The 15427-nt window shown below is 38.8% G+C and overlaps 1 protein-coding gene and 1 non-coding gene across 2 annotated transcripts in view; both read right to left on the reverse strand.

Annotated features, from left to right (window-relative positions):
• The window catches only part of ZDHHC21 (zinc finger DHHC-type palmitoyltransferase 21), a 1352192-nt gene that overhangs the window by 1091561 nt on the left and 245204 nt on the right, over positions 1-15427 (reverse strand). The gene's annotated exons all lie outside the window — the stretch shown is intronic.
• On the reverse strand, positions 12119-12190 carry TRNAN-GUU. The gene has a single exon. It is a non-coding gene; the product is annotated as a tRNA-Asn (tRNA).

The following is a 15427-nucleotide window of genomic DNA, read 5'->3' on the forward strand; positions in this document are numbered from 1 at the left end:
TCCATCAGAATGAAGTCCAATCCAGCCCTATGGCTTTCTAAAGAAACCAGACATCAAATTTTGCTTAGGAACAAAGCTTGGGCTAAGTGGAGAGCCAACAGAAATATCTCTGATCAACTAAATTTTAGGCAGCTGAGAAATAGTACAAAAAAGGCAATACTTACAGATAAAAAGAACTACTACTGTAAATTGCAACAAACTCACCAAAATAATCCCCAGAAGTTCTGGTCTAGTATCAATAAACTCCTTTCCTCAGGGCACTCTTGAACCCCTACCCCACTAGATGCCGATCCAAATCCCCCACATCAAACTGTCAATACCTTCAATTCTTTCTTCACTGAGACCATACAATCACTAACTAGTCAACTAATCCCAGACCACTCAAGCCTTCCCACCACCATACCAGGCACTCTACCTACATTCAAACTGCAACCCATGTCTACTACTCTCATCTATAAATGCATCCAAAAACTCAAGCCTTGTACTCCTTCTGCCGACCAGCTACCGTCACAATATCTCCAAAAAGCAGCCAAAGTAATTGCATACCCTATATCCATCCTTATAAATAGGACAATTAAGGAGGGAACCATTCCAGATATTTGGAAAATCTTCCACATTATCCCCCTGCACAAAGGTGGGAACTCAAATGACTACTCTAACTATCGGCCAATAGCTCTCTTATCACCCTTAGCATAAATTATGGAAAAATGCACTCATCAACAACTTTTACATCATTTATCTCAACATAACATAAAAGCAAACTGCCAACATGGTTTTAGGCCATCACACAGTACCACAACTGCCCTTTTATCCTTTACAGATACCATCAATAGAAACCTCAATAAAAACATCCTCTCATCTGCACTCTTTATTGACCTCTCAAAAGCTTTCGACATGGTTAACCACACCCTTCTAATCAATATTCTTGAATCCCTTTCCTTTGACTCAGGCTGTTAAATGGTTCAGATCCTACCTTAGCAACAGGCAGTTCTCTGGGAAAATCAAATTTCATCCTTTCTGCCAGTCACCCTCGGAGTCCCTCAGGGCTCTATTCTTGGACCACTTCTTTTCTCATTATTTATCAATGACCTCCATGTAGCAATTTCTCAAGCCACCTGCATTCAATATGCAGATGATTTTACACTAGTATGCTCAGCTTACTCCCCATCAGAACTACATTCTCTTACTCAAAATGTTTTTAACATTGTAGAAACATGGTTTACAAAATGCTGCCTCCTCCTTAATGCCAAAAAAAAACAAGCTCCTTCTCTTTACTCCCACTACTAAGTCCTCCCCCATAGATTTCTCAGTCACTTCCAATAATGGCACTATTATATTCCTTGACTCTACCACTAAACTGTTAGGAATTACCATTGATAATAACCTTACATTTGATTACCATATACATACCATTAAAACTGTCAACAGAAAAATAGGCTCCTTATATAGAATCAAACCTTCCCTAACCCCAACAGCCAGAACCAAGATTGCTCACTCCCATCTAACCTCAACTCTTCTGTATGCCTCACCTATATATACAAACCTAAAGAAAAATAATCTTAACAAACTAGCAACTTCCTATAATAACATTGCCAGATTTGCCACTGGCAATCCCTTTAGAACTCACCACTGTCTGAATCTTTGGCAGCTAGACTGGCTTGAATTCCAAAACCATCTGATTATCTCCCAACTCACCATTGCCCACAAGATATTTTACCAACCCAACATCACCACTATACTCTCCAATCTCTTAATCCCCTATAAAAATCTGAATTCCCTACATTCTTCTAGCAAACTCCTCGCTAGCATAACCAAGTCTAACAACATGGCTGGTGACTCTCTGTTTACTAACACAGTGGGTAAAAACTGGAACCAGCTACTCAATGAACTAACTCAACTCTCTTCCTTGCCTTTCTTTAAACAAAAACTCAAAAAATACCTAAAAAGCACTGGTTATGCCGTTGTAGCAATCCCGACTAACCACCCACTTTCACTATTGATACTTCCTCTTCCAAATAAACTTACTAACATTTTAAAGCTAATTCATGCAAGCAAGGCTGTTGCTGTTTGAACTCTAATCAACATACTGCTGAAATCTTTCTACTTTTGATGTGTAAAATTCCTTATGAATCGTACTGTGCCACATTTTTTATTGTCGCTTTTTCAAGTGTAAATATCTTCAGTATGTTATTATTACTTGTACTTTTTTAAATCCTTTTATTTACCATGTAACAACTTTTTAAATCTTTTTTATTTTGCTGGAGCTTTTCTCCCTGGGCCTCTACTGAAAATGGAAATATCTCCAGCTAGACTAGCCCGGTTAACAAATGTAAAATAAATAAATAAATAAATAAATAAATTAAAATAAAATAAAATAAAATAAATGGTTTTGCTATCATGTTCTCTAACCAACTTACTGTAACCCCTCTTGCTACTCCCACCCTCTCCACCCCCCCCTCCCCCGGCTGAACTACTGCCAGCCAACTGTAAACTTAATGCCCACAATGCAATCAACATAGCTGCAATTTACATTCCCCCTGGTAACAATATCACTGTACTTATATTCTCTCCTGGCTCACCCAATACTTTCCAAATGAAACTATAGTCTTGGATGATAAACTGGCTATCCCCCTCCTGAGATACTCCCAGCTCCTCTATTAAATTTACATGGTTTCACCCAACTAATAACTATTCCCACTTATACTAAACAAACTACTAACCATATTACTCTACTTGACTGGATATTGGTCTCTCAACCACATAAATATCACTTCCCTGAAACTCTGCCTGACACTCTCAGTGACCACTGTCCTATCAAAGTACTGAGATATGCTCCACATTACAGTAGACCACAAAAGTTCATAACTTGTTGTAAATTAACGTTGACTCTGATAAATTAAACAGCCATCTTTCGGCTATTCCTTAGGCAGCTACCCCTTGCAGATGTCGTAATTAAATTCAACAACATATTCCGTAACATACTCAACTTCCTGGCCCCTTTACCGAATGTTAGGGTAAAATCTACAATATCTCCTTGGCTAACCTATTCCACCTGCTCTTTAATGCATCAGAGGGACAAGGCTTGGAAGCTTTGGTCCAAAACCAAACTTCCTTCTCACCTCCAACATCATAAGTTACTTCGCAACCTCACTAAGAAATTCATCTATAATAAGTAAACCTCTATAACAACCCTCAAACCTCTCACTTAGCTAACCCTAAGAAGTTCTAGCATGCCATCAACCAAATTCTTCACTCGGGCAACCTTTCTTCTCCCCAACCATGCCACACTAACACACCTCTAGAAAATGCTACCAACTACAACTCCTATTTCATTGACACAGTCAGCAAATTACTCAAACCAACCACAACCCAAACTCCCCCAACAACCCTCCTACACCCTCCAACCCCTCTTTTAACCTTTTCTCTCAAAACTCTATCTACTAACTACATTAAATCTCTGCTTCTAAAGCTAAAACCTTGCTCTCCCTCTTTTGATTGGTCTTCCTCCAGTTTTTCTCCAGAAAGCAGCAGACTCTCTTGCCCTCCCCATCTCAATACTCATTAATTGATGCATAACTGAATCTAAAGTGCTTGCAATCTGGAAACAATTCTACACCATACCCATTCACAAAGGAGGTAACTCCTCTGAAATCTCCAACTTCAGGCCCATTACAATTATATCCCCTCTTTCTAAAATCCTGGAGAAATGTGTACACAGAAAAATCCTTCATTACTTCCTACAAGACAACCTACTAACTCCCACCTAACATGGCTTTTGCCCTAAACACAAAAACCTCCATCACCCTAATTTCCTTCAACACCATATCCCAAGGTACAGACCAAAACAAATTGGTCTCATGCCTATTTCTGGACCTCTCCAAGGCTTTCAACACGGTCTCCACCCCCCTCCTCTTAAACTCTCTGAACTCAACCTATCCACCTCCACTATCTCCTGGTTCACAAGTTACCTTAATGACTGTCGTCAATCTGTTAAATGGCTTTCTGCAATCTCTCCTGCTCTACCTGTAAAAATGGGTGTTCAAGGATCAGTTCTTGGCCCACGACTATTTAATATCTTTACTAATCAGTTGTCTACTTCCTGCCAATAGTCATCCCTCATTCAATACGCAGATGAGACCACAGTAATCACCATAGCAGATACCCTCTTGGACTTAAATTCCAGGACACAGACATCTTTCCTATCTATTGAAAACTGGTTCACCAAGAACCAGCTAATACTAAATCCAAAAAAGACTAACCTCCTGTTCTTCATCCCCAAAACTAAGAATAATTTAAAATCTTCCTTCTCAATTACATCCCTCAAAAACACACCTATTACCATGGAATCAAATACCAAACTACTTGGGGTCATCATTGATTACAATCTCAAATTTGACCTACACTGTTCTCAACAACATTAAAAAAAAAAACAACAAAAACTCAAACTCCTTTATAGGAACAAAAACATCCTTATCTAATAAAGCCAAAATTGCCCTATTGCATGCCTACCTTCTCCCAAGCCTACTCTATGGCTCACAAATCCTCACTAATCTTCAAACCACTCTCCTATCAAAACTAGAATCCACCTGCAATAAAGTTGCTAAATTCACTACAGACTACTCCTACCACTCTCACCACTGTCTATCACTTAAAAATCTAAACTGGCCAGAGCTTCCTCACCACTTACTTCTCTCTCAGCTCCACATAATTCACTCTGTTTTACATCTGCCCTCTTTCTGTCCCAGCATTGCCCCTCCCATCTCTCCCTACTCCCCTCCAAAGTCACTTCGTAGCTCTGAACAAAACCTATCTACAAGACTAAATCTAAAAATAGGACAACACTTTTACAGCTTCTCCCCAGCCCAATTCTGGAATAAACTTCCACTGGATATTAGAAATATCAATCGCCAACATCTATTCAAAATAGCTACTAAAAAACATCTATACAACAACTGGATCTGTCATTGTAACCACCCTCCTGTCTCCCCTTGCATCTATCTTTACTCCTAACTGTACACTGACCTAGAATGAACTAGGTCTAGTCTAGTTTAACATTTTACTAGTATTATTGTTATTGGTTGTACTCTACTCCTAATGAAGTACACTGGGTATAACCCTCTGAAGTGATTGTGCAAACTATGCTGGTGATGTTGATTGTAATTATTATCTGATATTTAATCAAGTACTACTTTGTTATTGTACTAGTCATACTTATTTGTGGAGCTTTTCTCCTCGGGCCTCTGCTAAAAAAGGGTTCAGGCTCAGACTAACCTGGTCAACAAATGTTAAATAAATAATAAAAATAAATAAATAAAAAGTTAAGGTTTTTGTCTATAATAATGCCTAGTAGTTTAGTGTGTGGGACAACTTCTATAGTGGTAATGTCTTGGGCTTGTATAGTGAAGAATTTTTTGATCTAGGGGAGTGGTTTTCTTAGGGGTAAAAGTACTAGCTTATTTTTTTTTTTGGATTTAGGGCAAGATGATTGTTAAGCATCCAAGATTCAGTAGAGGTGAGGGCATTCTGGGTGATCTGCGGAGTTCAGAACTAGAATTTGCAGCGCATATTATTCTAGAGGCATTGGCATACTGGATTACTGAGCATTGTGGGAGAATGGAGTGAAAGTTGTTAATAAAGATGCTAAAGACAGGACCAAGTATGGAGCTTTGGGATACCCCTGTTGAAGCACTGAGGAAGGGAAAGTAAGACTGTTGCCATTTGGAGGATTGCTGCCTATTGGAGAGATAGCTACTGAACCACTGTAGGGTAGGTGGGGAAATGTGGAGAGTGGATAATTTAGAGAGGAGGATGGTGTGGGAAATGGTTTCAAAAGCTTTGGAGAGATTGAGGAAAAGAGAAGTGATTATTTTGCCAGAATCCCGTGCCTGGTTAGCTGTATCAAGGAAAGAGAGGAGGGCAGTAGTGGTGCTGTGTCCTGGTCTGAAACCATGCTGAGTGGGTGATAGAATATGGTTTTCGAGCAGGTGGTTAAGAGTTGGGCATGGATGCATTTTTCCAGTATTTTAGAGAGGGGTGAGAGAATTGGTACTGGCCGGAAGTTTGTGGTGTTTGTGTTGGTGCCACCTTTGTATAAGGGGAAAATGAATGCTTTTTTCCAGATGACTGGGACAAGGGATTCTTTAATCGATCTGTTAATGAGTATGCTGATGGAATAAGCTATAGAGTGTGTAGCTAGCTGCAGGAAGCGTGGGGGTAGATTGTCAGGGGCCAGAGTACAGGGTTTTAGCTTAAGTAAAAGTTGTTTTTTTTTATTGTGGCGGTGGGTATGGGGGAAGGTTTAGGTTGGAGTCAAGGGTAGGATTGTTTTCTGGGATGATTTGGTCATCAGCTGTCTTGGTGGGGGTGTTAACTGTAGGATAGGTGGTGGTTAGGTTAGCTATGGTGTCAATGAAGTAGCAACTGAAGAGGGTGGCAAGTCTGGCGGGGGGTTTGTGTGGATCAGGGGATGGGTTGCTTTGAGAGCCTGGGTGTAATAGTTGGTTACTGGGGGACCGGAATTTTTTGGGATTATCTTTATGTTGGCTTTGTAGGTGGAGGTAGTGGGCTTTTTTTATCTCTAGTTATTAGACATTTTGTCTGGTTACGGAGTTGCTTGTACTGTAGTAGAGTTGCAGGATCTTTGTTTTTCTGCCATGATTTTCAGATTTTACCTCCTGTGGACATGACATCTTTGGTGGATTTTGAGAGCCAGCTTGCATGGTTATGTTTTATTCGTTTTTGGTAGGTGGGTGCTTGCCTATTTAGGATGTCTAGGAATGTTGAGTTAAAGAATTCAATAGCCTCATTAAGTGGTAGGGATTTGAGGGGTTCTCAATTTACTTTAGCTAAGGTTTCTTTAAATATGGATGGCAGGAACTTAGTCAAAATTCTGGTTGATTTGTATTGGTGTTGGCCTGGAGATGGGGTAGATTTGTGTAGGCTATATGGTAGGTTGTGGTCATTAATGGTATTCGGTAGTATGCTTTAAGTGGTGATATTGTTAGGGTGGGACATTAATATCCAGTCTATTCTGGAGCCCCAGTTGTTATTTTGGGGTCTGTTGATGTCTTGAATTAGTTGGGAGAAGTCAAAAAGGTTTATGTTTTTTGAGAGGTTGTTTTGGGCAATGTCTAGCCAATCAATGCTTATAGGATTGCATTCTAGGATGATGCTTTCATTATCTAGATTTTGGGGATGTCCAGGCAAGTATGTTCTCTAATATTGGTATGGTGTTTCCTGGAGGAATATAAAGATCAATTATGCAAATGTGTTTATGATTGTTAAGTTTTAATATAGACGTTAGTACTTTGACTGGGAAGAAGTTAGGTGCTGGTTTTGAGTACGGAATTAAAGTATATTTGCTATGGAAGAGTATTGCTACTCCCCCTCCTCTCTTATGGGGCTGATTGGCTCTTAGGCATGAGTAGAGTGGGTGGAAAAATTTGGTGTCTTTTACATATGATTTCAACCAGGTTTCAGTAGCTGCTATAATATCAGGGTTTTTTTTGTGAAATCCATGCCTGGAGTTCAGGTACCTTGTGTCTAAGCCTTTGGAGATTTATGGATGATAGCAAGAGAGATTTGCTAGGTTTGCTGGGGCTGGGGGGGTTGGGCTGTATATCACCACGCTGGGATATAATGCTGTAGTAGTTGGAGTGATGGGGCAGAACAGATTAGGATAGAATTATCAGCATACTGGATAGAGTTTGGCATGGTGGGTGGCTTTATGGAAGTGGTTGGTGAATACGGTGAAGAGAAGGGGTCCAAAGATGGATCCCGGTGGAACACTTAAGTTTATAGGGAGAAGGGGGTTAGGGTATTTTGCCATTTTACAGATTGTTGATGGTTTGAGAGATAATCTTTAGTGTGGAGTTGTGTAGTTTGAGTTCAGAGAATACAGTTAGTAGTTTGGAATAAGAGACCATATTGAATACTTTAGAGAGATACAAAAAGACAGTAGAGACCAGATGACCTGTGTAACGTTGTTGATTTATGGTACTGGTGAAACTGACAAGGAAGGTGGTAGTATTGTCGTTGGGGTGGAATCCATGTTGTGTTTCAGCCAGGAGATTATTAGTTAGTAAACAGTTTAATATTTGGGAATGTATGCATCTCTTGAGGATTTTTGATAGTGGGGATAGTATGGCAACTGGACAGTAGTTTGATAGTTCAGTTGAATTGCCGGCTTTGTGTATTGATATTATATGAGAGATTTTTCCAGAGGGTTGGAATATGTTGTTCAGAGACTGACCTGTTTATTAATATGGAGACAGGGTAGGAGATGGCTTTGGCTGGGATTTTGAGGTATTCCCCTGGGAGTCTATCAGCCACAAGGGTAGTGGGTTTTAGCTTTGTCAGATACTTATATTTTGTGTTGGTTGGAACTGGTTGAAGGGAGAAGCAGTTTTGGTCAGTTGCTGAGGTTTGGGGATTTGGATAAGTTATAGGAGAGCAGTTATTACTTTGGTTTAGAATGGAGTTGGTAAAGTATTCGTTAAACTGAGTTGCAATGTTGCTAGTGGAGGTGTCAATGTTTGGGGGTGGGGTACTGGTTTTCCCAGGCTGGAGTATTTTACTGACGGCAACCCAAAATTTTTGTGGGTTTGTTTTGCGTTTTGCCTGGATATCAGAGTACTGGCTTTTATCTATTCTTACTTGTATTTTGGACTTGTTTCTTAGTTCGAGGCACTTTTGCCTATTTTGGTTAGTTTTATTTTGATGCCAAGTTTCCCATGCCTTATCTCTCTGTTTTAGGAGTAGCCGGGTATCTTTGGTAAGCCAGAGGGCATTTTTGGACTTTGTTCTTACTGTTCTAGTTGGGGCAAGATGCTTGGGTTGAAATAATCGACTGCTTTGTCTTGGGGAGGTTGGAAAGGGGTGCCCAGTTACAATGATATAGTGCAGTTATGAGGTTCTGGGATCTGAAATTATTTGTATAGTGTATTTGTTATAGGGAGGAGGTTTTTATGGGTTTAATTTGGCACCTTAGGACAAATGTAGGTAGGTGGTCGCTAACACTGTCAGGTATTGTCCCAGAGTTATAGGATAGGGAAGGCCAGTTGGTAGGGATCCAGTCTAAAATGGAGTCTTTCTTGGAGGATTTGTCTATCCTGGTAGAGGTTTGAATTAGCTGAGTGAGGCCATGGAGGTTTATATGAGTGGTGGGGAGGGGGGAGATACATGCAGACCAGTCAATATTAAAGTAATCTAGTATGAGCGTTTCATGGAGGAGGGCTTGGGATGACCAGTAGAGAATAAATTTTAGTGTGTTAATGTTGCTACCTGGGGGAATATATTATGTTTACTGGTTTTTGAGTATTGAGTTTTACTTTGGTGAATGGGGTCTCTAGGTTATTAAATGCTGGGGGATTTATGATCATATTGTCAATACTAAGGTTGCTTTTGTACAGTATGGTGATACCACCACCCCTTTTGGATGTTCTGTCTTTCCTGAGTAGATTACAGCCCTGGGGAAATAACTCCATGCCGTAAACATGTGGCTTGAGCCAGGTGCCTGTGAGGAGTACTATGTCAGAAGAGTATATGGACAGGGTGGCATGTAGTTACTCTTATTTTGTTGAGTATGCTTCTTATGTTGATGTTAAGAATTAGGTCTATTGTATTTCTCTGGGAGTTTATAGTAAATGTCATTTGGTAGGAGGGAAACTGGGATTAATTTCAGGGCCGGGAGTTGGGTGGACATCACCACGGATTATCAGCTGTGATACAGTAAGGACAATGGCTTGTAAGTATTTAGTTATACATAGGTGGTACTGTAGGGAGATACATTTTTTTCCTGGGGGAGTTTGAATGAGGCCAATTGTACGTGAGGACGTTTGTAGATTACTGGTGAGGCAGGTACAAGAGTTGTGCTATGTTTTGGGGGGGTTGAGTTGGTGGGTGATTGTATTATTAGGTTGGGGCTAATATTATGATGGTATGAGGTGATGTAGGCAGCAATAATGAGGGACAAGATTATTAATCCTTGCAATGACATTGTTCTGTGCATTAGTCGCTACAGTGCTTTTGCAGGCAGGCTGTGATATTTTTAAATTAAATGGGGTCTTAGTATAAAGAAGTATATGGATAGGTTTAGGTGGAAATGATTCTCCTGGGTTTGAATTTATTCCTAGTAATCACAGTTGGTTAGGATGCAAGCAGTGGAACAGGTAACGGGAATGATAACAGGTATGTATCAAAGTAGTAGTGGGTAGTGGTGCTGAATAATAATTTAGTGGAAGTGATGCAGAAATAGAAGGATAGGGAGGTGGGTTATGATTGGATGGTAATAGAAGGGAGTGTAGTCTACTTGGCTATAAAAGTAATGAAAGTGGGTTGGGTGGAAATAGGGGTGGGATAGGGTAGTGGAGCAGAGTGAGCCTGAGCGAAGTGAGAACAAACAGAGCGGGATTACTCTGGTGTCTGCTGTTAACCAGAGGGGACAAAAAAAAAATCAGCAAGTTTCTTCCTTAGTTCTAATCTTTTTTGATGTTTGATTCTACTTATTGAATTACTAGTCCAAATTAGTGGATATGTCTGATTATGTACATTTTCTCGAGTTAGTTAAGTGTAGGGTGATCTTTGTAAAAAATGCAAGGTTTGAGGTTGGCATAATGGTTCAGGTATTTACCTTACAGACACAAAGTGCTGGGTATGAGTCTCACATAGGGTTACTGGCTAGGCTTAAAATGACCCCAAGGGTAGTCAGCCTAGTACTAATCTATGAACTAAACTTTTTACAGGTAAAACTAGAGAATGCTGCAGTCAGGGGTCAGTGGGGAGAAAAACAGAACATGTTGAGGTGGGGGGACTGAGGAGAGGTACACTAGTCTGACCCAGTGATGTGGCGAAATATACTATGAAAATTATAATTCAACTGTGGAACTTAACACACATTAAGTAGTGTCCATTGTTTGGTTAAATGTGGCCGCAGTTTTCTGAGCCATTAGGTGAGGGGAAAAAATCCGGCAGGTGAATCCCAAAATTTATCTCAAGAATCGGACTTCAGATCTGTAATATTCAGCAGCTGTCTGGTTCAATTATATTACATTATGATGCTATAGCAGTCTTCTACCATGATGGTTATCTGGCCCTAACACATTCTTCAAAAGGGCCTAAATTCATAATTATTCCTGCCATAAAAATCAACCAGTTTTGTTAAAATTATATGACAAAAAAATTAAGTAATATAAAAAGATCACACTAAACTTCCTTCCAACTTTTCCTTCTTAATGGAAGTTCTCAAATAAGAGCAAAATCCTTTAGGAAGTTGGAATTAGGTCCCACCAATAAAGCCTTCTGTACTACTCACACACAAACTGTAATCCTTTCAGGGAGAAGCACTTATTTTATTTCATAGATAAAAATGTTGAATATATTATAGATAATAAATTTGCATCTTTCTATAATCCTTTTTAAAGCCCCCCCCCTCCACTGGCAAATTCTTAACTGTGTGCTATTCAAAATTGTTAACAATTAGTTTTTGCTCTTTGCCTTATCAAAGAACCAGATCATGCATGAAAAGGTTCCCGGTACCAGTTCACTAAGATAATAAACAAATTTAAAGTAAATGAACAAAAATACACTATCAATGAAATTTCACACCAATCCCTGCAACCTGCATCAACAGTATCTTGTGTACTTTAGGCAGTAAAATTACAGCTGGATTGGCAGTAATGGCATAGGCTAGTCATACATCAGTAGTATTTGGCAACACCAAGCCTCACTCTTCATTTACCATTTTCATAACTACACTCTAAACGGATTCTATTTTTCCACAGGGGGAAGGAGACACCCCTACCTTGCTGCCTTCCAAATCTGAACTTCTCTAAACGTTTGTATTTGCTGAGAACAAATAACAGCTTTAATAAATTCTTTGGGGAAGGCCACATACCCCAGCACTCTTTAGAGCCTGATCCAGCTCTCTTGGTCAAATAGGACCTTAAGAGATTATTAAGCTATTGACCTAGGTCATTTTAAGCCTAGCCATTTCAACCCAATGTAATACCATAGAGGTATTAGTCAATACTCAAGACTGTATTTAGTGATTACTGCCCAAGTCCAGGATGGTTGTGAGCACTATCCTCAGTACGAATTTACGGCGCCCCCACCATTGAAATTCCCTGACCAGGAATCAAACCTAGGCCGTGGCAGTAACAGCACCAAATCTTAACCACTAGACCACCAGGGATCTCAAAAATCTACAAATATTCCTCCAGCTGGGTCCACTTCTGGATGCTGTGCTTGCAAAAATATGGTCAGAACTATTAAATGACTCCTACTCATTTGGAGGGTAATTCCACATAGGTAGGAGAATTGCACACAAGGAGCAGCACCGTCAATCTGTTTCACATAATTGTGGTATAAATCTTAATTTCAAAATTCATGAGGCAGATTGGATGGTAATTACCTAACATGGTTAAGTTTAGGCATCATTATGACAATGGATACAGAGAAGGAAGAGGCCAGCCATAGCTCTGAATATCTTTATATGCTTCTTTTAACCCAGAAGAAAGCTGTCCCTGAAGAAACTGGAAAACCATGTCCCAAAAGTCAATATGGGCCAAGTGCTTTCCCAGGTATCTATCTTATGGCTTTGTTCACTTCCTGTCAACTTCATGGTGGCTCACAAAGCATCTACCTGTGGCTGCCACTGAGCTTTGAGTGGTTTGTATTTCACAAGAAAAAAACAACCTAATACATCATGGGAGGGTTTAACAGTTTCATTATACAAGACTTCTTATAATTCCGTGAAAGCTTAGCATATTTTCAGTGGGTGAGTTATCACTTTTCCACCTTCCTGCTTAACTGCTGATGTCTGCATCTATTTTTTGCTTCTGCTTAATCTTCCATGTCAGCGTCTTATTTGGGACACTTTCCATCACTCAGCTATCTGCTCATCATAAATAAAAGGACTGGGAAAACAAAATGTCTTTTTTTTTTTTACTCACATTTGTATATAATATGTATATATACATATATAATGCTAATAAATGTACTGCCTCCTTTCTTGACATTCTGATAACCTTCTATTTCAGTAAGATTAATCTCCTTGCCCCTTTTCAAACTCCTTAAGACGTATAATGCAAAATATTTTTAATGGAAAACTGCACCATGGAACTCAAAAAAAAGTTATATCCTGGTTTATAACCTGGGTTATTTTACTGTAAAGTGTTTCTTATAAAATTTTGATACATTTTTCAACAAAATGGCCATTATGGAGCCTACCATATTAAATGGGATCTTGTTATAGCTTTTTCTTGTCTCCTTTCCAGAATCAATTTCAAGCCCCCTTTACGTGATGTTCTTCCATCAAATTGGCATGCTGTGGCAATACTGAGAGTGACAGGTGTCTTGTACATCTTCTCAATGGTGTTGGCAAGCACACTCTATGTGCACTATAGTGTACAATAATCTGCAAAGGGGGGTAGCAAAACTACTGAAAAAAAAATGACTATAACTTCATGCATTTCTGAAATGCTGACAACTACTGAAATGTAGGCATTAGTTAGGCCATTGCTTAAAAAAAGACTGCTGGTATCTGTCACACCCCGTATAAGTATTTAGATCGACAATTGACACTCAAGTCAAAGAAAAAAATCATTATACTGCTGCTGAGGCTGTCGTAAGTGTTAACTTCCTCTCCAGCACCTCTTTTGTTATAGTAAGTGTTTCGATCAGTTGGGAAGGGAAACTAATTAACAGATGACTGACCTAAATTTAGTTATCGTTTGATGAATCAGTAAAAAAAAACTCCTGGTGATGACCTCAGGGTAGGATATCCTACTCAAAGTTACACAATATACTTTTTTGCTAGCGTTACCACCTGTCTCTCTTTGCAAGGGACAGTACCTCTTTGGTCAGTTGTGTCCTGCAAAAAAACCCCTAAAAAATGGCAAATGTCTTGAGATTTTATGGCAAAACATAATTCGTAACTTTTATTTAATGGTTGCATAAAACATTTATTTTATACCTGAAACACCTAAATATTATAAGAGACAGCATAAATAACTCGATTTTGTTTTGACAAAAAGGTGAAGTTCTGCCCTCTGCACTAGTCGTGGGTATACTTTGTCCTGCAAATTCTCACGTTTCTACAAAAAAAAAGTCCCACTTTGAGCATTTGAAAAGGCGATAACCCTATTTTTTGCTTCTGTCCCATGCAGCAACAAAATGTATATTAATGTTATGGAACTGTAAATCAGATACCATATACTCCAAGGATGGGGATGGGTCAGTACTGTGATTTTTTATTGCACTTTTGCACTCAGTTTGATTGTTGTTTTTATCCATGTCCTACTGTTTTTTTTTCATTCCAAATGATTTTGCTTAGCTTTATAATGCTGGAGGATCACCTTATCAGCTTCTCATTTTAGTGATGCCTGGAATATTAAATTTCTTTTGCCACCGGCATTGGAAAATAACCTAGTGAAATCTTTAGGTAACAGTATGATAATGTATATAATACTCTGATCGTTATTCCAGTTATTTGGCTGGATGCATTATATGAAATAATTGCTTCTTACATTATTTTGCTGACAGTGCCTGTTTGACTGCCCATATGGCTGACTATACAATTTTGGCTTTATAATGTGGTTTTACTTAGATTTACACTCATATTTCCTGTTACCATTTGACATTGTAACTTGGAAGATTAGATAATCTTTTGCACTGACTTTGCTTACGGCTTGATTTTCCTTCTATAAATGATGCGCTTGTACTACTTTTAAGAAGTTTTTACTGTGTCTTACCATCAGGCATTGTTTTCCAATTATGCTGTCTTAATATATATATATATATATATATATATATATATATATATATATATATATATATATATATATATATATATTTTTTTTTTTTTTTTTTTTAAACAAATGTCAGGTTACCAACTAGATAATCCTAGAGAGATATTTTGTAAAGAACTGATTCTGGTTGTCTGTTCTTCTAAACTTGAGTGTTTTGTACTTGTGTGAAATATGTAGATAAGCTTAGCATTTAGATGATCTAAATACTGAGCTGTATATACATATTTCACATCTTGCTGGCAATTCATTTCAGGACCTGCAGAATACTGACAAAACCATAAAATGGATAGTGGTGAATGTAGATGGTCTTCTTGAGAGCTCTTGGTGGTATACAATGGTTTCTAGCTGGAAGTACCCTCTATTTATAAATGTCACAGAATATCTTTGCCCACAACATCTTAGACAATAGTAGTGCTGTTATATCATTCACACAGCCTCTGTTATAATTGGAACCTGTGTCAGCATACGCTATAAATTTTCTAATTCACATTTCTCAACAACTCTGGAAACTTGGCAAGATATGTCCACTATGCTATCCTGAGCACGTGTCCTACAACAGTGTCACTGGAAAAATCCTTTCAGATTTGTTGGAGTATGGACAGGCTAGGAGGTCAAGATGT

This window comes from Protopterus annectens, chromosome 2.part0 (assembly GCF_019279795.1).
Source record: "Protopterus annectens isolate FY-2018-M chromosome 2.part0, PAN1.0, whole genome shotgun sequence".
NCBI lineage: Eukaryota > Metazoa > Chordata > Ceratodontiformes > Protopteridae > Protopterus > Protopterus annectens.